We start from the raw sequence: 24,676 nt of genomic DNA, 5'->3' as shown, positions 1-24,676 counted from the left end.
GGAAGGACCGCCAAAACACCCCATACTGCCGCCAAGAAGCACACAGGTGGGACACCAAAAACGAAGCCACCTGACCACCAACGGACGCGAGATACCTGGGGCAGAATGTAATCAGCCCTGCCAAGGGTCATCCGAGCCTAGGAAGAAGCGGAGCCGCAGGAAGATCTCGGGTGCGACCACCAAGGAAGCAGAGTCGGAAGCCCAAGCCGGCAAGGAGGAGATGGAACGTCTGCCGAACAGAAATCTCCCCAACGCGAGCAAGCTCGCCAGGGGGATCGGAAACCACAAGTCCGACGTGAGACACCAGAGAAGGGACATCGCAAGACCCTGAAAAAACAACAGGCAGGGCAAGCCAGGAAAACAGGAATCCAAACCTGGCAACAGGAAGGCCAAAAGGCACAAACAAAACACACAACAGTGTGAAGGAGGAAATAATAAAAAGACCAGCAGAAACGCCCCAGCACCAGCGGCCAGGGACAAGAAAGAAGCAGGAAGATGAGAGGAATGCATGAGGAAGGGAAGTGGCGGAGGCCAACCCCACACCCAGTGTCCAGTGCAGGTAAGAGCCCAGTAGCCTCTAGAACTTGTACAGAAAGCGAATGATAGGCGAGGGGCGAGACGAAGAGCCAAAGCTCATCCCCAGCCAGCACAACTAGGCGAGGACAACGAGGTTAGGACAGAGAATCCAAGGAACATGGAAAAGCTAAGCCCAGCACAGCAAGGAAGGAGGGCCCCAGAAAAATCAAGGGAACAAAAAACCCAAACAAGGAAGGCGCCAGAAGGAGCACGGAAGGGCTAAACAAAACACCACAACCATACTCCCACACGCAGCCGCAGTATCAAAACGGCAGCAAAACGTCACCACACTCCCAGAGGAAGTGACAGGGTAGATAAAGATAAACTGTAACACGGGTGGCACACAAACAAGGGGATACAGGTGGAAACCGAGAACCCAACCGAGCCACAGGGTCGTTAGAAGAAACGTTTGCAGTGTCACAGGTAACAGATGGAACACATTAGGCAGCAACAAGGCACATTAGGCAGCCCATACCTGGGCTGACCCCATACACAGTTCCAAGTGTAAAGACGAGAGAGCCCAGGAGACTCAGAAATCCGCACGTCAGTCGAATGACAGGCGAGAGGCGGAACCATAGCCAGAGCCCAACCCCGCAAGCACAATTAGGCGAGCACAATGAGCACCAACTCGCCTGCAGAACATAGGCGCGGAACGGCCATGACGCAAGCCTATGAAAATGGAGCCGCTGGAGGCAGCCAGGGTATCGTGCACCCATAGCTGAGAAAACCGGGAGCACTGCCTGCGGAAGGCAGGCCAGAGCTGCTCATGCCGAAGAGGAGGAGGGGAACGGCGAAGAAGGCACCCCCACCCAAAAACACGGGGAAAACCCTGTGATCTCCCCATAGCGGCACTCCAGAACACCCCCAAGAGCAACGGGGCACAGACTGGAGAATGATAAGAGCGAGAGGCGAAGCCCCCCTCGAGAGAAAATGGACGCAGAACACCAGCACATGTGCACACCACCCTGAACCAAAACAAACTCCCACGGCGAATGCGCAGGACACGAGAGAAAAGTAGCCCAACAGGTTGGGCTACACAGGTCCATCCTACTCCGTCCAACAACAGAACAGAAAAGTAGCCCAACGGGTCGTATCCCGAGCGATCCATTGAAGAAACAGGCCAACTCATGGAAACAGAAGCCAAAAAGAAGGAAGCAACAACAACCTAGCCGGCTCATGTAAGGAAAACAACGAACCGAATCGGAACCCAAGCGGGCTACCAGTAGCCCAACATGGTGACAAAGAGCCCAACCGGCTACAAGTAGCCCAATCTGGCATCCCGGACCAGAACGGAAGGAAAACGAGCAGTGCCGAGACACAGCACGGAGAGAAGAGATATGAACAAAAAAACGAGAAGGCCAAAACACCAAGAAGATGCCCGGAATAGGACCAACAAGCCCTAGAAAGGCCCGGAGGGAAGCCTCACCGAACGACGACAGACGTACCAGTAAAACGGGAACGAGCAAAACCGTCCCGAACCTTCGAGAACACATAGAAGCAAACACAAAGGACGAAGGCACAGAAAAACCCAGTCGCACCCAAGACCAAAAGTCATGCAGAACCCCAAGAAGAGGGGGACATGATGGAGAAGTTCCGTCCCAGGAAAAAGGGGCGAAGAACGGAGAAAAGCACCCACCGACAGGACGGAAGCATTGGGCATAATGGACAAGGAACTGAGCCTGGGGAGGGGCTGACGCCGAAGTACTCGTGCAGAGAGGGGTGGGGGGGAAGGAAAAATCCAACTCCACATAACCGCAAGCCTCGTCCAGAGGGGTAGAAAAACCCCGGCGGGGTCCAACGGGGCTTAAGGCCCCCCCCACGTCAGCCCCCACCCCAGCCCCGGGAACCCACCCGGGGCCGAGCTGTCCCCCCAAAGCCCCAGCCTCAAGAAAAAACCGGGGCAGCCGTGAAAAGCACCAAGGAAGGGAGCCCACTGGCAGACTCTTACAACATGGGTGGAGGAAACAGGCTCGAATGCCCTCGTCACTACCCCGGAAGGGGAAGCCCCCGAGACCAACCGAGTCTCAAAACCAAGGAAGCCCCACCCCGACCCCGAACCCACAGACAGTAAAGACCCGGATGTAGGGAGGAAAGGGGGGGGGGAACCCGACAAGACCACCAACCAAAACGGGGCAGCCTCGGGGCTTCCGAGGAGCAAACAACTAGCGCATTGCCACCAAAACCCAATGTGTAATGCCCGTGCAGCGTGCAGCCACATAGTCAACATAAGACTGGGTAACCGAGTCACAAACAAGCAACAAAACTTGCAGGACCCTGGGCCGAAGGTGTCACCAACCCCACAGGCTGCAGACAGAGGCAAAACAGTGAGAGTCACCCTGAGACAAGGGAGACAGAGCAACCCTCGAACTTGCACAAAGCGAGGGGGGGGGGGGGGGGGGCCTCCGGGGCCACATCCATCGGGCCCACACTTCCCCTAGGGGTTTCCCAGGGTCCCGAGCGTTTACTATAAGAGGACTCGTGCTCAAGTAATCCCAGGCAGGGTACTGCTAACCGGCGCCCATGGCTACCAAACAACGTTCTAAGAGCTGAACCCCCAGGACGTGTACACTCACAGGGACCTAGCTGAGAGAACCACCAGAAGAAGGAAGAGAACCCGACACAAAGGGGGAAAGAACCAAAGGCAGAGCCCCCACCAGGAAGGCAAACAAAAAGAAAAAGAAAACCCCGCAAAAGTACAGCGTACCCAGGCGGAACAGAGCCGGCCGCTATGATTAGTGAAAACAAGCTGCGCAGCACCCTGCGCTCCGCCAGTGCAAACTGCCCCTTACCCTAAGGCGAACAAAGGAGACAGAACCCCCCTATCACACAAAGGGCGGCCAAAAACCGAGCAGAAAACGGCCTAGCAGAACCAAGACCCAAGGAACTTGTGGAAAGCAACCCCAAGCCCCAAGGGCAGTACTTACAGGTTACCTAGGGGTAACCCTAGGCGTATGCTGCCTGAGTACTGGAGACTCACTCCTGGCTCACGCACCAACTAGAAGACAGACACCACACTCCAGGTACAGTGCTGAACCAATCACTGTAGCCGGAGCACACAAACGGTGCCATTAGCATCAGCCGAAGAACTGGGGTGCGGATCGCTGGCGTGGTAGGTCTGGGGCTACCCCTTCTCCCTCCCGGGGAGGGGGAAGCTGCGCAGACAGCGGCGCGATGACGGGTGACGTCATACTAGTTTGCTCGTTTTTGTTTGGGGTGTTCTATCCACTCGTTCGATTTTTGGTTGCAATTTTCACCAGAATAGGGGTTTGTTTTGGGATGCTTACCTTTCTGGGTGCCTGACCAGGTCGATGGCAGACACAGAATGCTTCCAACCACACAGGGGTTTCTATAGGCCATTGCTCCCCTTACCTCTCTAGAGAGGGCCAGGTTCTGGCTCGTGGTCCCCGGTAGGCCCATAAGAACTCCGTACACATGATTGATGCCAAAGTCTGACATTAGCATATCAGCCTGGTAAGCTCCGGGGAGCCTCCGGGACTTCCCCAGAAAGGAATTTTTATTAAGCTTATGCCACTTCCAGCATATGCTTGTGCACATGTTCCAGCCTGAAATTTTTACCTGAAAAAACTCAATAAAACTAGAAAAAGACCAGATATACAACAGTGGTAAGACCACTTTTTTTTAAATTAAAATGCCTACTTTACTTAGGCACCTTGTGAGAATTGCTTAACATGACTGCCTACAAAAATGTTGTTAAGAAGGTATGAAAGACAAAGTCAGCTTGAGAGACTATTACATCCTGTATCAACAATCTATCTTGGGCAGATAGACCCGGGCCAAAGAGATGTAATTAAAATAGACATTCACATGTCACCAGATGTGCCTCAGGCCAACCAACACACACAGATCAATATGCTTTAAGATGAAATAGGCGAGTTTATCAAAACTCTTCAAGACCAAGCAAGGACTGTGCTTAATCTTGGAGTAAATTTGCAGTATGGCAAGACAAAATTTAATTGTGCATCAATTCACAGTTCAAATAACTCACATCTATGTAATAACTGTGTAGTAGATAATGGCTGGCAAAGACACCAATGAGAGAACTGTAGCAATATTCTGATAATAAAGCAGGAACAAACTCAAGGAAGAGAGAGGCTCTGCTACAGCCAAACAATCCAAGACAACAGCATTCAGAATAAGCTGACAGTTCTCAATAAACTAAGTGAGAAAAGAAAGGATAGGAACACTGCAACCAACAAAGAAATCTGGTGAAGTGCTAAAAACTTGTAAAATGCCTTTTAAGTCACCTCATATTATCTCCTGGCCTCAAAGAAACCAGGCGATAAAAAAACTAGGCAGACAGGTCCACCTCCTGAGATAGGAATGTGTTGCATATCCACGACGGAAGGCAGGGCAAACCACATCAAGTAGTAGGCATCCATCAGTCTCAGGAGACTATGCAGTTGCACTCTGGTTGTTGGTAAGGAGAGGCCTCTACAGGGTGCAAAGCCAGGGTAGGTTGATACGAGGGAGAAGCTGTCACCCATGCAGCAGGTTTCCCCTCTCCACAGCGCCAAGTCTCCAATGGAAAGGCAAACGCTAATACGATTGGTTCCAGCGCTTTTGCAGGAACTGTCAGAATGAGGTTGAAGGCAATAACGAACTGCCCTAGGGGGCTCCAGTTTCGGAGTTTACCTCGAGGTTGGTAAAAGAAGATACAGTGACTCCAAACCCGGAGACCGACGTGGTCGGGGCCAGAGAAGAACCACCCCAGCAGGGGCAAAAACAACGCCAGCCTCCTGAAGCAGAGCTAGAGCTGAACGACTCCTAAGAGCTAGACAACTGAGTCCAGCACCTAAGGGTTCAGAAAGAGATCATCACAGCCCCCTTTTGTCGGAAAATCCGACACCATTTAATATATCATACAGATAATAGCTGTATTGTATAAACAAGTTACCCATAGAAAACGTAACTTGTAGTGGAATTACCGTCTATAGAAAACGGGATATCATCACCACATACTATTATAATTCACCAGCTATTTTGCTGGGAATTATTCTTAAATACATTAGTCTTTGGACTTTACCATCATAAAACATCTTATATAAATTAACTTAATTATCAATATTAAAGTAGAGTAAATGTGACCCCTTCTATCACTTTCTGACATGTGGACAAAGTAGGCCAGGCGTCAGGGAGGAAGGAGGGAGCCATTGTTGTGTCACCTCAGAGACGTGTGGAGCAAATTTAGCTCCTATCATATCTGGACAATGTCGGCCAGTAACGTCAATAGTATGGAGTGTTAAACAGCCATTGTTTATATTGAGACCAGAGGCTCACACGGGAGCAAATTCGGCTCCTGTTAATTTTACTTGGACGTAGTGTTATGGAAACCAAAGGTACCATCTCCAACACGATGTCTACAATTCAAGTTAAGTGTTCTTTCCGAAACCCATGTATCTTTCATTTATGGCCATTAATGTCATTATATAGGGTGACCCGTTTAGAGCACGTGGAAGCCTCAAACTAAAGGTAATTAAGCCAGGTCTTCAAGTTCCATGTACAGTTTTCTCTGAAATACTTGTCATATATAGGATTCTGGCTTCACAGCTAGCGCACTTTTGACAGGTCATGACGAGGAAGGAAGATTTTGTGCACCAGTTACTGGGTGATATGGAAGCTACCTCAAAGAGGATAATTTGGTGTCTACACCCTAGTTATACCTGGTGGACTAACCTGCTGTACTATAAGATAAGGAACCTCTTCAATGTATGTAGTTAATTCTGTAGTATGATTGGCTGCATATATATTAATTTAATAAACCCCCCTAATGTGTAGAGGATCGATTTGTGAGATTATGAGATTATTGCAGAAATACAGTCCACTTATTATACAAATTGCTATCGAAGTATATAAATTAACGTAAATATAAATTCATATAAATTAAATAAATATAAATCTCACAGGTCGGTTCCCACATTATTTGGTCATCTTCGAACCGGATGACGGATTATTTGATCCTTTGAACCCACATTTGGTCATCTTAGTACCGGATGAACCAGTTAACCAGTGGATTCATTAAATATACTAGTGCAGTGTGATTTAAACAAAGCCAGTCAAGACGGCGGCGTTGACTCGTGCGAGTTCACGAGCCCCGCTCAGTTCAGTTAAGCCTTAGTCAGCGGTTTCATGCACACCCACAGATATTTGGTGGCGTGTTATTTCGTGAAATGATAGCGCTAATATTGAAGCCAGCCAAAGTAGTGGCTGTGGTGTCGCGTGATTGTTCACGGATTTCGTGGTGTTACATTTCGCGAGAGATTATCTACGAATTTTGTGGACTTTATTTCGCGAGGTCACTAATAATATTTAATACTTCTAGATAATATTAGAAGTTTCATAGAGGCTAATTAAGAGGCTATTATCAATAATTGTGTATATTATTTCTCCAAAATAGAGAATTATTTAATATAAATTGCACTAGTGATCACAGTATAATATTTACTAATTGCCAACCCACAACAGGGTAGGATAAAACCATTGACTAGTTGAACTATTATCGTTCATCCTAGTCCCATTATTACCATAGTCAGTTGTACTATATTGATCAACCTAACACCATTAATGCATGGTCCAGACCCTATTTTGGGTGTAATTTTTATCAACTCGAGTTGAGTTGTGTATATATAATAATTTACTTATGATCATTACACCTTTGAGTGATTAATTAGTGTCTCTACCATCCTAGGGTGATATAGAAGAGCTAACCTAAAGGTACTTCCAGTGACACTGGTTTATCACTCAAATCATTAGTGTGTATGATTGTATATATATATAATGTGTATTAATTTTAAGTGCTAACCTCTAGTAGAGGTAGGATTATTGCCTAGTGAGTTCAGAATTTACCCTAGGCTACCATTAGTGTTTGTTCAGTATTATGAGCAGCCCAAGTACAAGTCCCACAAGGCTTCACCAACGAGCCAGTATGGATAATGCAGGGAGAATGAAAAGAACCCTTGCAGGTCTTAAAGGCCACTTAACAAGACAGATCAAGAAATGTGAAGATTTGTCACAACAATCTCAAGTTGATTATGCTGACCTGGAAAGCTATTATCAAGCAGCTACAGGTAAATTTGAGCAAATCAAATGCCAAATAGCTGTCCTTGTGGGGGCAGACTACTACCATCGATTCATCGGTAGCCCTACTAAATATTAGGGCATAACCATGTTAAACTCTGCAGGAGGTAAATTACTCTCAGGCCCAGTATCAAGCCTGAGGAGACCTAAGCCTGCAGATAAACAATACCAATAGAAATCTAAATTTGTCAGCTGATTATATTTCTCCAGTAGCATTATACTAAGGAGATTACAGCTGACTATACCAACAGAGGTTGATGTTAGTATCATCATTTAAAGCTGGAGATGAGTTCATGAGGCTTCAGTGGCAAATCAGTGAACAGTAGCCTAAAACAGCTACAAGTCACTGCGACCAATGTCACTGAACCCACTGCAGTCTCAGAACCATACTTTACTTTAATGATGAGCTATTCAATCTTCTGAAACAATTAACTAAATTAAACCCCAATAAATCTGATGACTGATTTGATACATTTATTATTTAATCAAGATGTATTCCATGGGCCTCAGTGTTTATATATCAGTGACCAGTTACCTGAAGAAACTTCAAGTTATATCTAATGTCACTGATCTCACTGCAGTCCCTGAATCATACTTGACTGTAGTACTTGATCACATCCAGTCTTCTGGGTTAAATAATATGTAATAAGGCTTGAATATTAGCCTTTCAAGAGTTGACAGGGAAATGAAATCGCATTAGACTTCTAACCCCTACAACTCTAGTACGGGACATCCGTCCTGTACGAACAGACACACAAATGTGTGATTACTAACTACTAACATCAAATTAATCTAATAATTCGTAGGAGGAGTATCGGTGTTCGTCTGTTCTAAATAGGACTTCGACCCGTGAGCAGCCCCCTGGGGAATTATGTCGGAAAATCCGACACCATTTAATATATCATACAGATAATAGCTGTATTGTATAAACAAGTTACCCATAGAAAACGTAACTTGTAGTGGAATTACCGTCTATAGAAAACGGGATATCATCACCACATACTATTATAATTCACCAGCTATTTTGCTGGGAATTATTCTTAAATACATTAGTCTTTGGACTTTACCATCATAAAACATCTTATATAAATTAATTTAATTATCAATATTAAAGTAGAGTAAATGTGACCCTTCTATCACTTTCTGACATGTGGACAAAGTAGGCCAGGCGTCAGGGAGGAAGGAGGGAGCCATTGTTGTGTCACCTCAGAGACGTGTGGAGCAAATTTAGCTCCTATCATATCTGGACAATGTCGGCCAGTAACGTCAATAGTATGGAGTGTTAAACAGCCATTGTTTATATTGAGACCAGAGGCTCACACGGGAGCAAATTCGGCTCCTGTTAATTTTACTTGGACGTAGTGTTATGGAAACCAAAGGTACCATCTCCAACACGATGTCTACAATTCAAGTTAAGTGTTCTTTCCGAAACCCATGTATCTTTCATTTATGGCCATTAATGTCATTATATAGGGTGACCCGTTTAGAGCACGTGGAAGCTTCAAACTAAAGGTAATTAAGCCAGGTCTTCAAGTTCCATGTACAGTTTTCTCTGAAATACTTGTCATATATAGGATTCTGGCTTCACAGCTAGCGCACTTTTGACAGGTCATGACGAGGAAGGAAGATTTTGTGCACCAGTTACTGGGTGATATGGAAGCTACCTCAAAGAGGATAATTTGGTGTCTACACCCTAGTTATACCTGGTGGACTAACCTGCTGTACTATAAGATAAGGAACCTCTTCAATGTATGTAGTTAATTCTGTAGTATGATTGGCTGCATATATATTAATTTAATAAACCCCCCTAATGTGTAGAGGATCGATTTGTGAGATTATGAGATTATTGCAGAAATACAGTCCACTCATTATCATACAAATTGCTATCGAAGTATATAAATTAACGTAAATATAAATTCTATATAAATTCATATAAATTAAATAAATATAAATCTCACAGGTCGGTTCCCACACCTTTCACCCCGAGGCCGGCTTTCTTCATGACCCAGCAGAAGGAAGAATAATAATTATAAATTAACACAATTATTATTATAATTATTATTATGACGATAATACAATTAATAATTATTACTCGAAGCCGGCCTCGGGTTCCAGCCAGAGATCGTCACAGGGAGCTGTGACGATCTCTGGCTGGAACCCACATCTACTTCTGTCAAAATTAGACAGAAGCACTGAAGAGCCTGGAATACCTCCAGTTGAAACTTTTCCAGGTTGACAAGGAAGTCAAACCGAGTCAATATCTAAAGAACCAACCTCCTGGCAAGGGATAAACTGGTGAAGAAATTGAGTGCCAGGCTGAATCCTTGCTTGCCTGTTAATGGCAAGCAAGGAGTCCCACTCAGAACTTCAGTCAGTCCCTGAACTATGGCTGGATGGGAACATGCTAATAGGCATCATGCAGATCCATGAAAATAAGCCATGACTGGCTGCCAACTACGGACATGGTGGTCATACAGAATGTTGGACAATGTAAACTTGTAAAGTCAAGAGAGGATGTAGCATGGCAGAAAGGAGTCCTATTTGGGAATAGTTATGAAACAGGACACAATTCAAAGCGAGTCACGTGATCACCCCCCCTTGCCCAACAAATCACTGATTGCATGGCAAAGGTGGGTAGAGGGCTGGCCAGGAGCCAGTGACACCTGGAAAAGATGAAGCGACCGAAACCAAGTGAGACTTGTAGAGGCAACGTGCAGGGCTCAGGTATCTCGGGTCCAAGTTTGCCAGAAGGCACCAAAACTTCCCGACCTCACAAACAACCACTTTAATAATTAAACCATCTGGAAAAATATATAATATATATATATATATATATATATATATATATATATATATATATATATATATATATATATATATATATATATATATATATATATATATATAATATATTAATGTAATGAAACGCCAGTTTCTGGGTGAGCCCCCGGAGGCTCCCCGAAGCTATCATCACTGATTAGGTGCCATACTAACCTAGCGTCATCAGTTGCCGAGTTCTTTTTGCCGACCAGGGGAACACGAGCCAGAACCTGGTCCCCTCAGAGAGGAACAGGGAGCAATGGACTATGAGCACTTTATAGTTAAGAAATGTCATAATTGCCATCGACTGGGAAAGGACCCAGTAAGGTAGGCGAATCAAAATAGACCACTGTCTGGTTAACCTGTGCAATCTACATCGTAAAAAACCAGCGTTGAAATAACGAACCGCCATTTTCTGGGTGAGCCCCGGAGGCTCCCTGGAGCTTATCGGGCTAATGTATGTTATATTAGACCGGGACATTAGCTAAGGAGTTGAGACCTACCAGGGACCAGCTCCAGAACCTGGCCCCATCAGAGAGGTTTCAGGGAGAATTGGCCCTGGAAAACCCCCTAATGGTTGGGGTTTTCCTTCTCTGCCATCGACCAGGGTTAGGCACCCAGAAAGCTAGGCATAACAAAACAAACCCCATATGGTAAAAAACTACAACAAAATCAAACAAAGAGGTAGAAACTCCCTACAATCCCAAGGAAACAAGCAAACAAGCAAACATCACACTTTACTGCCACGTCGATCATCCGCGCAGCCCTCCCCACCCCAAGAGAGGGAGGGGGAGCCCCAGACCTCACCACGCACAACCCATATCTTAAGAAGTACTGTACATCAACTGGAAAAGGTGCAAAGACATGCCACTAAGTGGCTCCCAGAACTGAAGGACAAGAGCTACGAGGAGAGGTTAGAGGCATTAATATGCAAGAATTAGATGATAGAAGAAACAGAGGTGATATGATCACTACGTTCAAAATAATAACAGGAATCGATAAAATTGATAGGGAAGAATTCCTGAGACCTGGAACTTCAAGAACAAGATGTCAGATTTAAACTAACGAAACAAAGCTGCCGGAGAAATATAAGAAAATTCACTTTTGTAAACAGAGTGGTAGACGGTTGGAACAAGTTAGGTGAGAAGGTGGAGGCCAAAACCATCAGTAATTTCAAAGCATTATATGACTAAGAGTGCTGGGGAGACGGGACACCACGAGCGTAGCTCTCATCCTGTAACTACACTTAGGTAATTACACACATGGGCGTATGCACATGCATATACACACATGTGCGCGCACACAAACACACACACACACACGTGTACACATACCAGCGATACAAAGATGTGAGAAATAACTACGACAGTAAGGAGAGAGGCAGAAAGAAATTTTGAAAAAGGGATAGTGGATAAATGTAAAACAGAACCGGGCCTATTCTACAAATTCATAAACAACAAATTGCAGGTAAAGGATAATATCCAGAGGTTAAAAATGGGAAACAAATTCACGGAAAATGAAAAGGAAATGTGTGAAACATTAAATGAAAAGTTCCAAAGTGTGTTTGTACAAAATGAAATCTTCAGAGAACCAGACACAATAAGAATTCCAGAGAACAACATAGAGCGGATAGAGGTGTCTAGAGATGAAGTGGAAAATATGATGCTAAAGGAGCTCAGTAAGAACAAAGCAGCTGGCCCAGATGGAGTTTCACCATGGGTTCTGAGAGAATGTGCATCTAAGCTCAGCATTCCACTTCACCTGATCTTTCAGGCATCCCTGTGTACAGGAATCGTAGCAGACGTGTGGAAACAGGCTAACATAGTTCCAATCTACAAAAGTGGCAGCAGGGAAGACCCCCTCAATTATAGACCTGTATCATTGACAAGTGTAATAGTGAAAGTATTGGAAAAACTAATCAAAACTAAATGGGTAGAACACCTGGAGAGAAATGATATAATATCAGACAGACAGTATGGTTTTCGATCTGGAAGACCCTGTGTATCGAATTTACTCAGTTTCTATGATCGAGCTGTGGGAAAAACCTGCTGGGATTGATATAAGAGGAAACTACCAGGGACTTTTACTGAACTAAATTAAAAAATTACTGTCTGCAAATTAATTCAATTAAAATCTCTAGCTAGGGTTGTAAATCCTAATTCCTCTTTTCCTAATGACAGACTGTGGGCTGTAAGGGACAGGTGGGGTGAATGACTTAGTTGATAGAAGTTCCAATCCACCTGTAGACAGGGATCTCACATCAGCTTGTATTTTATACAAGGATAAGATTTGATAAATTCAGTTGTATGACTGAACACTGGCTCTGTTTAAATCAGGGATTTAAACATACATAGTCTAACCTAGCACCATAACTTACAGCCAATAGATTCTTATACTATAAACAACAAATTAAATTGTAAAAGTATAATAAATTACCTTAAACGTAGTCTAAATACTGTTAAGTAACTACTAGATTATATTCAATTAAATGAACTTTTATGATAACTTAAAAATAACTAAGCAAGCAATTGATAACTTAATTTATATATTCAAATATATATGCAGACATATTCAATTTATATAGTTAGCTTGACTGAATCTCTTCCAAGACTATGGACACTTGTGAGGTTTTTACTTATTGAGGCTGAATTCTTTTCTGACAGAATGGACACTCATGAGGTTCAGTGCTTGGATAAGATTCACAGCTACACTACAATTTTAATAAACGTACCGATGAATGAGGCTTTGCCTCGCTTTTTAACCAACAGACAGATTTATAGGATATTAAAGTTACACAAGCATACAATTGGCCAATCATACACCAAATAACCTCCAATATACTTCTCTGCCAGTCGGGGTGCCTGTCTGACAAGTTTGCCAGACTGATTAACTCTCTTGTCGAGTTTAGGCACGATATTTTGCTACAGCGTTGCTGTATGATGATCTGGTAGCGTTGCTACTTGGATTTTTCTTTAACTGCGTTGCAGAAGAATGATATTTGATAAAGAATAGGAATGAAGGTGGTGGAAACCTCGTCACTGTGATCTCCACTAAACACTTATTTTATAAATGTTCTAGGATTTTCCTTGTAGATATTGTCCAGGTACTCCCCCAGTTCTAGAGAGTATTCACTGGCGATAAAAAATATTAGATAAGGTGTCCTTGAGCTAGTAATGTTCGCTAAGGATCAGTCACTTGTTCACTCATTTGTAAACAAACGCGGAGTGCCTCGGGCTTTGTTGGTGGGCGCTTCACTCCCCCCATCGCCCTGCCATGCTCTCTGAGCACGGTAGCCTTCAATGAATATTGATTGATTATTTTTACAGTCTAGACTTATGATTAAGATAAGATGTGATTATAATATAATTAGATATAAGATTTAAAGATTATAAGTAGTATTTGAAAGTACCACTGAATCTTATTAAGGATTCGATTTTTAATCCTACCGGATGTTGAATCAATGTTCCAATAGTTTTTTAATGAAGAAGTCCTTCTAGAAGCTTCTGGATCCTTGAGAGATCATGTACAAAGTCACGTAGGCATCAAAAGGGCCCCTGTTGCGTACGTGTTCATGGTGCCATTGTCATCCAGGATCAAGCTATATAATGAATCTTTCATGATTCTAATATGATTTTGATACGATTTAGATATGATTTTGATATGATTTAGATATGATATAGAAATTATACATTTCTTAGATGATTATTAGATATGGTGGGTAAAAATTTCCCACATCTTCCAGAGGGAGAGAACTGGCACAGAGTCCAATACTTAGGACAATAGTAACCATATGTATTTATTTACTCTCCATTGGATTGATAATACAAGTGCAAATTTTGCTTGCACTTTTCTGCTGCTGTCCGTTGTGGACGATTGTGTCTGTTAGGAGTCTGTGGGTCTTGTGGAGTTAGAGTTTCTTGAGGTCTCTCAGGATCTAACTGCAGCTGGCTCACTGATTCCATGTGGATGAGTTTGTCCAATGTCTTCAGGGAAGTTGTTCCTTTAGACAGGATTTTGACTATTCTCAAAATCCCCTGACTATCTGGATGGACTGAGACAACTTTACCTAATGGCCAGTCAGCCCTAGGGCCATCACTGTCTACCAAGACAATATCGCCAGGTTGGAGATTAGCTATATTATGTGGGACATTGGCCCCATAGTGATGTTCTCGTAGAGATGTAAGATATTCTTTTGTCCAAACATCATTCCATTTTTGGATTATGCTGGACAGATGCTTATACCCCTGAACCAACTCGCTCTGACCCACATATGAGGGATCTCTGATCTCATCATCCACTAGAGATGGTACTGGAGTCAGAAGTCTTCCATACATTAGGTGGGCAGGACTTAATGGCTCATGTTGAGTAGGATCCTCAGACAAGTAAGTCAACGGCCGGTTATTCACCCTTGATTCTATTTCCGTGATTACTGTCTGGAGTTCTTGAAGATTGATTTTCTGACGGTGTAGAGATTTTCTCAAGGATCTTTTTACAGTTCCTATTAACCGTTCATAAAATCCTCCGTGCCATGGGGCTCTCGGAGGGATAAATTTCCATCTGCAATGACGCTGTTCCAGTGTGGAAGTAACTGCAGGATGGGAACAGATTTCCCGTAGACATGCTTCTCCAGCTACCAAGTTTGCTCCGTTATCTGAAATCATCAGCTTAGGGCATGATCGGCGTGCTGCGAATCTGCGGAAAGCTTGAATAAATGATTGAGCAGTCATATCGGGTGTTACCTCTAGATGTACTGCCCTGGTTGTAGCACAGGTGAACAGACAGATGTATGCCTTGATAGGTTGCTTATCTGCAGTCCCTGTTAGATATATTGCTCCTGTATAATCTACTCCTGTCGTTTCGAAAGGTTGTAGATGGACCACTCGTTCCTTTGGTAGGGGTGGTGGCCCTGGATAAGAGCAAGTTCTTGCATCGTACCTTCGGCATATCATGCAATTCTTCAAGATTGATTTGACTGACTGTCTTCCCTGAGGAATCCAGTACTGCTGTCTGATTTGTGTGAGTGTGTCTAACACTCCATGTTTGATGATTTGTTGATGTGTATGCAACACAATCAACCTTGTGATCCAATGATTTTTTGGTAAAAGCCATGGATGCACGGTATCTAGATTGATATCTGCGTGTTTAAGTCTCCCTCCACAACGCAGAATGTTGTGATTTTCTTGGTCTATCCACAGACCGAGATTGTGTTTTAACTTATGTGGAAGATTTTCATAGTTATTCCCATAAGTTTCTCTCTGGGCTTGTCTTACCCAATAGATAAGTGCATCAGGAAAAGTGTATTTTATACCTTTTTTCTTGAGATAATGAAACACGTTCTGTGTTACATTGATTAATTTGATGAGCGAGGAGTAACGAGTACAATCCAAGACTGATATTTGAGCTTGCTGCCTGGTGGTAGTTATGGTTTGTGTCGTAATGACGTGTGGCTTTTGTTCAGGCCAACTACCATTCACTAACCATCGAGGCCCATGAAACCAAATATCTGCCTTTGCAAACTGTTTAAATGTCATACCTCTTGATAAGAGATCAGCTGGATTATCCTTTGTTGGTACATGCAACAATTGAAAGCCTGCGGAAATTTCTTTAATTTCCGAGACGCGATTTTTTTACATATGGAGTTGGACAGTTGTCATTTCGTACCCATTGTAAGACAGCTTCATTGTCAGACCATATGATGACATCTTTGATGTTCATGGTAGACAAGACTTGTTTGATATGTACTGCTAAGCGTGTGCCAGTTAGCAGTGCTGTTAGTTCCATCTGAGGCAAAGTCCTCTTTTTTAATGGAGCGACTCTGGCCTTAGAGGTGATAAGATATGATTGATTAGAAGTCACTAAGTAAGCACAAGCTCCAAAAGCTTTGGCTGACGAGTCTGCGAATACATGTAGTGATACTTCTTCATTTTCCTCGACTATGTGTCTCGGAAAGATTATCTTTTCAACTAAAGTTTGTTCTTGAGCCACTTCCATCCAAGCTTTTTGTAACTGGATTGGTAGTGGATCATCCCAACCAACCTTAGCCTTCCATGCTTCTTGCACTAATAAACGCCACTTGATAGTCAAAGGATTTAGTAGACCAAGTGGGTCGAATACTTTGCTAACTTGTGAAAGCAAATCCCTTTTTGTAGTGATGTTGTAATTTACTGGCACAGATTTGATCGTGATTGTGTCCGAGATTAAATCCCAATCCATACCTAACACCTTTTGTGATTCTGGTACGTGATATTCAGGGTAATCTCTTGCTATTTGATTATTCAATGTTGCATTATTAGAGGCCCAAGATTGTAGTGGCATGTTGGCACCTTGTAGCTCCTTGTTGGCCTCTTGATATAATTGTAACAGTTCAGTAGTACTGTTAACTGTCCCTTGAAAATTATCTACATATAGATTTTGACTGATTTCAGTCTTACAGGGACTTGATGATTTCTTCAGATGAGTATCTAGAGTTGCTTGCAACAGAAATGGACTACTTGTCGCCCCAAAAAGAACTGATGAGAATCTGAAAGTCACTAGAGGACTATTGATATCTTCTGGGTTCTCTACCCATAGAAACTTAGTGAAGTCTCTTCTTCCTGCAAGCCAACTCTGAGAAAGGCCTTACTTATATCTGCTGAATACGCATATTTGTTAAGTCTAAACTTCAACAGTATGTCATACAATTTCTGAGTTAGACTTGGACCTGTTTGCAAACAATCATTTAGACTGGTTCCTTGGGGTCCAGATTTAGAGCTACAATTAAAAACTATCCGTAAAGGAGTTGTTTTTGATTCTCTCTTTACAGCCATGTGTGGTAAAAAATGGCCTATTTGCTTATTGTCATGTTTCACGACTTCGATGAATTTATTCTTTAATTGTTGAGCAATAATCTCATGATAGAGTTTTAAATGCTCAGGCCTTTTTCTTAGCTTTGCTAGTTGAGATTTAAATTGACTATAAGCCATGTGATAATTGGTAGGTAAGGTTTTATGGTTGATTTTCCATGGTAGCCTTACCCAGTACTGTCCATCATGGTACTGTACAGTTTCTAAGTATTGATTATATGCACAGACATCATCAGGACTTGGTTGTTCAGGAATTATTCCTATGGCATCAAGTTCCCACAATTGATGTACAGATTCTAATCCATCATCAATCATGTGGGGGATTTTAAGTGGTGACTGTTCTTTGCCTAGTCATGCCACTATTACAGTTTCTGTATGATGTGATTTTTCAGGAGTTGAAGGTTCAAGATCTAGTATAGGTCCTGTCATCAATATGCCTCCTGCTGATTTGAGTATATTCATACCCATAGATTCTTCTGATCCCAGAATGAATCGATGATAGTAGTCAGCTCCAATCAGGATTCCGATATCTCCTATGTAGTCAGAATCAAGCAGAGGATCTGCTAATTGTATTCCTTTTTCTTTTAGGAATTTAATAGTTGCTGTCAGACCAGTCACTTCCATTTCAGTAGGAATTTTATCAACTACTATGGCTTCTACTGTCCTTTGGGATGTACCTAGACAGACATTGAGTTTTACTACTGGAAAGGTTCTACGACCAGAATTAGTAAAAAACCCTGATATGGATGTAGATACTTGCTTTGAAGATTTAAGTTGTAAATCTTCTGCCATCTTTTTACTGATAAAGGTTTTCTGTGACCCTTGATCAAAAAAGCCTCTAGTTGGAATACAAATTCCTTGATTGCATAGTTCTAGCTGTGCAGTAGGCAATATGGCTGTTGTAACAATTTCTGTATCCAAGTCGTTGACATTGCTCATTACTGTACAGAATTGTACGGCTGTTGTGGTATTATCATCTTTGGGCTTTGCCTGAGATGCAGGTTGATTATTGGAAGTCTGTGATCTGGATTGAGTGTTAATATCACCACAGAGTGCTGTGTGATGTACACTTTTATGACAATATTGGCAGTTCTGCAATTGAGTGATACACTCACTTGTATCGTGCTTCCGTAGACAACGGATGCACCTGTTCAGAGATTTCAGTCGATCGATTCGACTGGCACGGCCTACATAAACTGTGCATTGATAAATGGTATGTGCTTCTTGACAGAATAAACATTTTGGGGCACTTGTAGTTCCTTTTGTCTTATCTGTCTTAGGAGCTTGGTTTCCTACAGTTCTGTTAACTGTGGGGGATATAGCATAAGAGCCAACATTATTCTGTTTCCACTTTGCAGAAGAGGAGTTTTGTTGTCTTGATTTTTGACTGCCATTCTGGACATTTTTGTTTTTGTCCGTGGATTCACCTTTGGGGATTTTTTCTTGAGATCTAAGTTTTCCTCGGCTTCGTAATCTTTGTACGTAAGCTCGAAGTCCATCAATGATTTGGCTTTGTGATAAGATGTTGTTACAAGTATGTAAAACTTGTAGGTAAGTAATTACATGCAAGTAGGTGATACAAGCATGTAACACTTGTACTCCTCCAAGGATTTCCTTAAAGGATGAATTGTATCTGTAATAATGTGTATCTACATTATTCATGATGTGATGAAGCATTTTGCTTTTTCTTTTTTTTTCTCGGCTTTGCCTTTTCTATTAAGTAAGTCTCTTTGAGATGCTTGATTAACTTCAGATTTTCTGAGGCTGCTTTCACTCCAGTGAAAGCATGAGATTAGGTGATCAAGACTTTATTCTTGGATTAAGATAGTTATCTTAGATGGATGATAATATTTGTATTGACATTGTCAATGTGTTGTTAGCCTTTCAGATTGTGATGTGAGATTAAGATTGGTCTTAATCCCCTATTGTAGACTATTGTAGTCAAGTGATGATGACATTTGTCTATCACCTGATTTAAATGGTCTGTAGGCTGTAGATTCAAGTGATTTTTTTTTAGACACTTTGTGTCCTTTTCTTTTCTGTTTCAGCTGCTGGTGGAATACTGTTAGTCATTTTGACCTTTTCCAAGTTTTGGAGATTCCGAGATTTTTCTCTTTTTTCTGATAAATATGTATGATGTTAATGTATTTTGATAAATGAGCTTTCCTGTCTACTTAGGTAATGATTCCAAAGATCGTCCTTCATTTCCTCCCTGGAATCTGGTTGTAGCAGGTGTTCAATTATCAAAAGTACTGTATTAATTTGATTTGTGACCCGAATGCACGAATGCACCAAGTTGGTAAATCCTGTAATAATTTTTTAAAAATAGTAAATGGCACTATTTTTGCAAAGTTATTACAAAATCTGTTACCATAATAATTGTTAGATAAAATACAGTAGAATGTCTACTGGTTTTACCTTGAATAGGGTATGATATAGTTAATTATAGTTAGATTGTAAAGAATGCTCTTACAGTGATGATAACACTTTTTTAAAGAATATTATGTAATGAGCAGCTCTGAAAATCAGTAGATTAGAGATAATGCTAGATAATATACTTAAATATATATGTAATGTTACCACAATGAGGTAGGTAATTGGTATTTATGATTAAGATGCAGTTGTGTCTGTGACACTGATATACTTAAGTACTGTGGTTTCTTAACACAAAACAATATTAGTATGCTATGAATGTTTACTAGTTAATGGATATGGTGGCTTAAGCCACTGCAAACAATATGTTTACTTAGATATATAGCTATGATAAATATTGGCTGATAGCTAGGTTAGGCTAGAATATGTAAGAATTATTCCAATGCAAAATCAAGAAGTTTCTTATGTATTTGGCATTGAAATATTCGGTAAACGAATGATCATAAATATCTAGGTATAAAGGACCATTATTATCTAGGTTCGAAGGACCATTAATGTGGGAAAAACCTGCTGGGATTGATATAAGAGGAAACTACCAGGGACTTTTACTGAACTAAATTAAAAAATTACTGTCTGCAAATTAATTCAATCAAAATCTCTAGCTAGGGTTGTAAATCCTAATTCCTCTTTTCCTAATGACAGACTGTGGGCTGTAAGGGACAGGTGGGGTGAATGACTTAGTTGATAGAAGTTCCAATCCACCTGTAGACAGGGATCTCACATCAGCTTGTATTTTATACAAGGATAAGATTTGATAAATTCAGTTGTATGACTGAACACTGGCTCTGTTTAAATCAGGGATTTAAACATACATAGTCTAACCTAGCACCATAACTTACAGCCAATAGATTCTTATACTATAAACAACAAATTAAATTGTAAAAGTATAATAAATTACCTTAAACGTAGTCTAAATACTGTTAAGTAACTACTAGATTATATTCAATTAAATGAACTTTTATGATAACTTAAAAATAACTAAGCAAGCAATTGATAACTTAATTTATATATTCAAATATATATGCAGACATATTCAATTTATATAGTTAGCTTGACTGAATCTCTTCCAAGACTATGGACACTTGTGAGGTTTTTACTTATTGAGGCTGAATTCTTTTCTGACAGAATGGACACTCATGAGGTTCAGTGCTTGGATAAGATTCACAGCTACACTACAATTTTAATAAACGTACCGATGAATGAGGCTTTGCCTCGCTTTTTAACCAACAGACAGATTTATAGGATATTAAAGTTACACAAGCATACAATTGGCCAATCATACACCAAATAACCTCCAATATACTTCTCTGCCAGTCGGGGTGCCTGTCTGACAAGTTTGCCAGACTGATTAACTCTCTTGTCGAGTTTAGGCACGATATTTTGCTACAGCGTTGCTGTATGATGATCTGGTAGCGTTGCTACTTGGATTTTTCTTTAACTGCGTTGCAGAAGAATGATATTTGATAAAGAATAGGAATGAAGGTGGTGGAAACCTCGTCACTGTGATCTCCACTAAACACTCTTATTTTATAAATGTTCTAGGATTTTCCTTGTAGATATTGTCCAGGTACTCCCCCAGTTCTAGAGAGTATTCACTGGCGATAAAAAATATTAGATAAGGTGTCCTTGAGCTGGTAATGTTCGCTAAGGATCAGTCACTTGTTCACTCATTTGTAAACAAACGCGGAGTGCCTCGGGCTTTGTTGGTGGGCGCTTCACTCCCCCCATCGCCCTGCCATGCTCTCTGAGCACGGTAGCCTTCAATGAATATTGATTGATTATTTTTACAGTCTAGACTTATGATTAAGATAAGATGTGATTATAATATAATTAGATATAAGATTTAAAGATTATAAGTAGTATTTGAAAGTACCACTGAATCTTATTAAGGATTCGATTTTTAATCCTACCGGATGTTGAATCAATGTTCCAATAGTTTTTTAATGAAGAAGTCCTTCTAGAAGCTTCTGGATCCTTGAGAGATCATGTACAAAGTCACGTAGGCATCAAAAGGGCCCCTGTTGCGTACGTGTTCATGGTGCCATTGTCATCCAGGATCAAGCTATATAATGAATCTTTCATGATTCTAATATGATTTTGATACGATTTAGATATGATTTTGATATGATTTAGATATGATATAGAAATTATACATTTCTTAGATGATTATTAGATATGGTGGGTAAAAATTTCCCACACGAGCCACAGATATTACAGGAAAGAGATGGTTGGGTTGACTGCATTTATCTGGACCTAAAAAAGGCTTTCGACAGAGTTCCACATAAGAGGTTGTTCTGGAAACTGGAAAATATTGGAGGGGTGACAGGTAAGCTTTTAACATGGATGAAAAATTTTCTGACATAGAAAAATAAGGGCAGTAATCAGAGGCAATGTATCGGACTGGAGAAATGTCACAAGTGGAGTACCACAGGTTATCTTCTTGAGTTATCTTGAGATGATTTCGGGGCTTTAGTGTCCCCGCGGCCCGGTCCTCGACCAGGCCTCCACCCCCAGGAAGCAGCCCGTGACAGCTGACTAACTCCCAGGTACCTATTTACTGCTAGGTAACAGGGGCATTCAGGGTGAAAGAAACTTTGCCCATTTATTTCTGCCTCGTGCGGGAATCGAACCCGCGCCACAGAATTAAGAGTCCTGCGCGCTATCCACCAGGCTACGAGGCCCCTTGGAGGCCCCTGGGGCCCCGAGGCCCCAGGGCTCAGTTCTTGCACCAGTGATGTTTATTGTCTACATAAATGATCTACCAGTTGGTATACAGAATTATATGAACATGTTTGCTGATGATGCTAAGATAATAGGAAGGATAAGAAACTTAGATGATTGTCATGCCCTTCAAGATGACCTGGACAAAATAAGTATATGGAGCACCACTTGGCAAATGGACTTTAATGTTAATAAATGCCATGTTATGGAATGTGGAATAGGAGAACATAGACCCCACACAACCTATATATTATGTGAGAAATCTTTAAAGAATTCGGATAAAGAAAGAGATCTAGGGGTAGTTCTAGATAGAAAACTATCACCTCAGGACCACAAAGAATATTGTGCGAGGAGCCTATGCCATGCTTTTTAACTTCAGAATTGCTTTTAAATACATGGATGGCGATATACTAAAGAAATTTTTCACGACATTTGTTAGGCCAAAGCTAGAATATGCAGCGGTTGTGTGGTGCCCATATCTTAAGAAGCACATCAACAAACTGGAAAAGGTGCAAAGACATGCTACTAAGTGGCTCCCAGAACTGAAGGGCAAGAGCTACGAGGAGAGGTTAGAGGCATTAAATATGCCAAAACTAGAAGACAAGAAAAAGAGGTGATATGATCACTACATACAAAATAGTAACAGGAATTGATAAAATCGATAGGGAAGATTTCCTGTGACCTGGAACTTTAAGAACAAGAGGTCATAGATATAAACTAGCTAAACACAGATGCTGAAGAAATATAAGAAAATTCACTTTCGCAAACAGAGTGGTAGACGGTTGGAACAAGTTAGGTGAGAAGGTGGTGGAGGCCAAGACCGTCAGTAGTTTCAAAGTGTTATATGACAAAGAGTGCTGGGAAGACGGGACACCACGAGCGTAATTCTCATCCTGTAACTACACTTAGGTAATTACATGTACGTGCGTACACACACACACACACACACACACACACACACACACGTGAAAAGAAAAATACTAGCAGCCGACCAGCGGGCAGAGAGTACCACGCCGGTCAGGCAAAGAAGGCACAAAGAAGCACAAAACTGCATCAAAAGGCCCACCTCGACCACAAAACCCAAAGCCCCAGCACGAGATCACAACACATGCCAAGACCCAAAAAGATCAGGCTGCAAGCCAAGAAGACCCCGGAACCCCATAAGGCAGAACAGGGTTACACATGAGGAAACAATACCCCTTGAACCCACAAAGGATCCCAAGAGGATGAAACCTTCGGAACGAAACCAAAGAACCCAAAGGAACCCGGAATTGAACGCGGGAAGCCCAAACCATCACATTTGCCGGCGGAAATACACCACAGAAAGGCAAGGCACAGCCCCCAGAGAGAACCCCCCCCAAGGAAACGGCCAAAACAGACCGAAAACCGAGGGACAAGGTGTGGGAGCAAGCATAAACGGACAGGGACACTGAGCCCAAACCCTAGGGCCCAGACCCAAAACAGACAGAAAACGGAAAATCCGGTGTAAAAACCAACATCCAAACGTTCCCAGAGGAACAGAAGAAGGGCAGAAAACACCAGAAAAGCAAAGAAATTACAACAGGAGAATAAAACCCCTGAAAGAGGAGAAAAAACTCACCCAAGACGCTTGCACACCCAGGCGCATGTAAACAAACAGCTGCGTTGCCCTGGTGGCCACGCCGGGAAACCGGCAGAAAGAAAATGGCCACCAGAACAGGGGGCTGTGACCGACGCGAAAGATACGAAAACACACCAGCAAAAGTGGGAAGCAAGCATACTAGATCGGCGAAAAACTCCGCCCTGAAGCAGAAAACCCCAGGCAGGAGCAAACAGCACCAGGACTGCTAGCAGGCATCTCCCACAGCCCCGGGAACCTGCAACAGAGGCCCCAGGGCAGAGCCATCCTCCACACCTTCCGCCCTTACACAAAAGGAAGAGTCCATGGGAAAGGCAGCAAGAAAGGGCCGCTGGTAAGACCCGGAAGCCTTGGCACGAGGAACAGGCTCAAAAACCTCCATCCCCAACCTGAACAAGGTAGCCCCCGAAACCGCCAGAGTCTCAGCCCCAACTAAACCCCGCCCCGACCCCGAAACCCGCAGACGGTCCGGAGCCGGGAACAGGGAGGGAAAGGGGCGAACAGCACGTAACCAAAACTGGGCGGCCCCGGGGCATCCGAGTGGGAAACCAACCTAGCGTGTTGCAGCAAC

At 42.4% G+C, this 24,676-nt stretch overlaps 1 protein-coding gene across 1 annotated transcript in view; it reads right to left on the bottom strand.

Moving 5' to 3' along the window:
• LOC138360239 (H(+)/Cl(-) exchange transporter 3-like) overlaps window positions 1-24,676 on the bottom strand; it is a 47,910-nt gene that overhangs the window by 8,607 nt on the left and 14,627 nt on the right. The window lies entirely within an intron of this gene.

Source organism: Procambarus clarkii, unplaced genomic scaffold (assembly GCF_040958095.1).
Source record: "Procambarus clarkii isolate CNS0578487 unplaced genomic scaffold, FALCON_Pclarkii_2.0 HiC_scaffold_103, whole genome shotgun sequence".
NCBI lineage: Eukaryota > Metazoa > Arthropoda > Malacostraca > Decapoda > Cambaridae > Procambarus > Procambarus clarkii.
The sequence above is the reverse complement of the archived record's forward strand: the minus strand, read 5'-3'. Positions and strand labels throughout refer to the sequence as shown.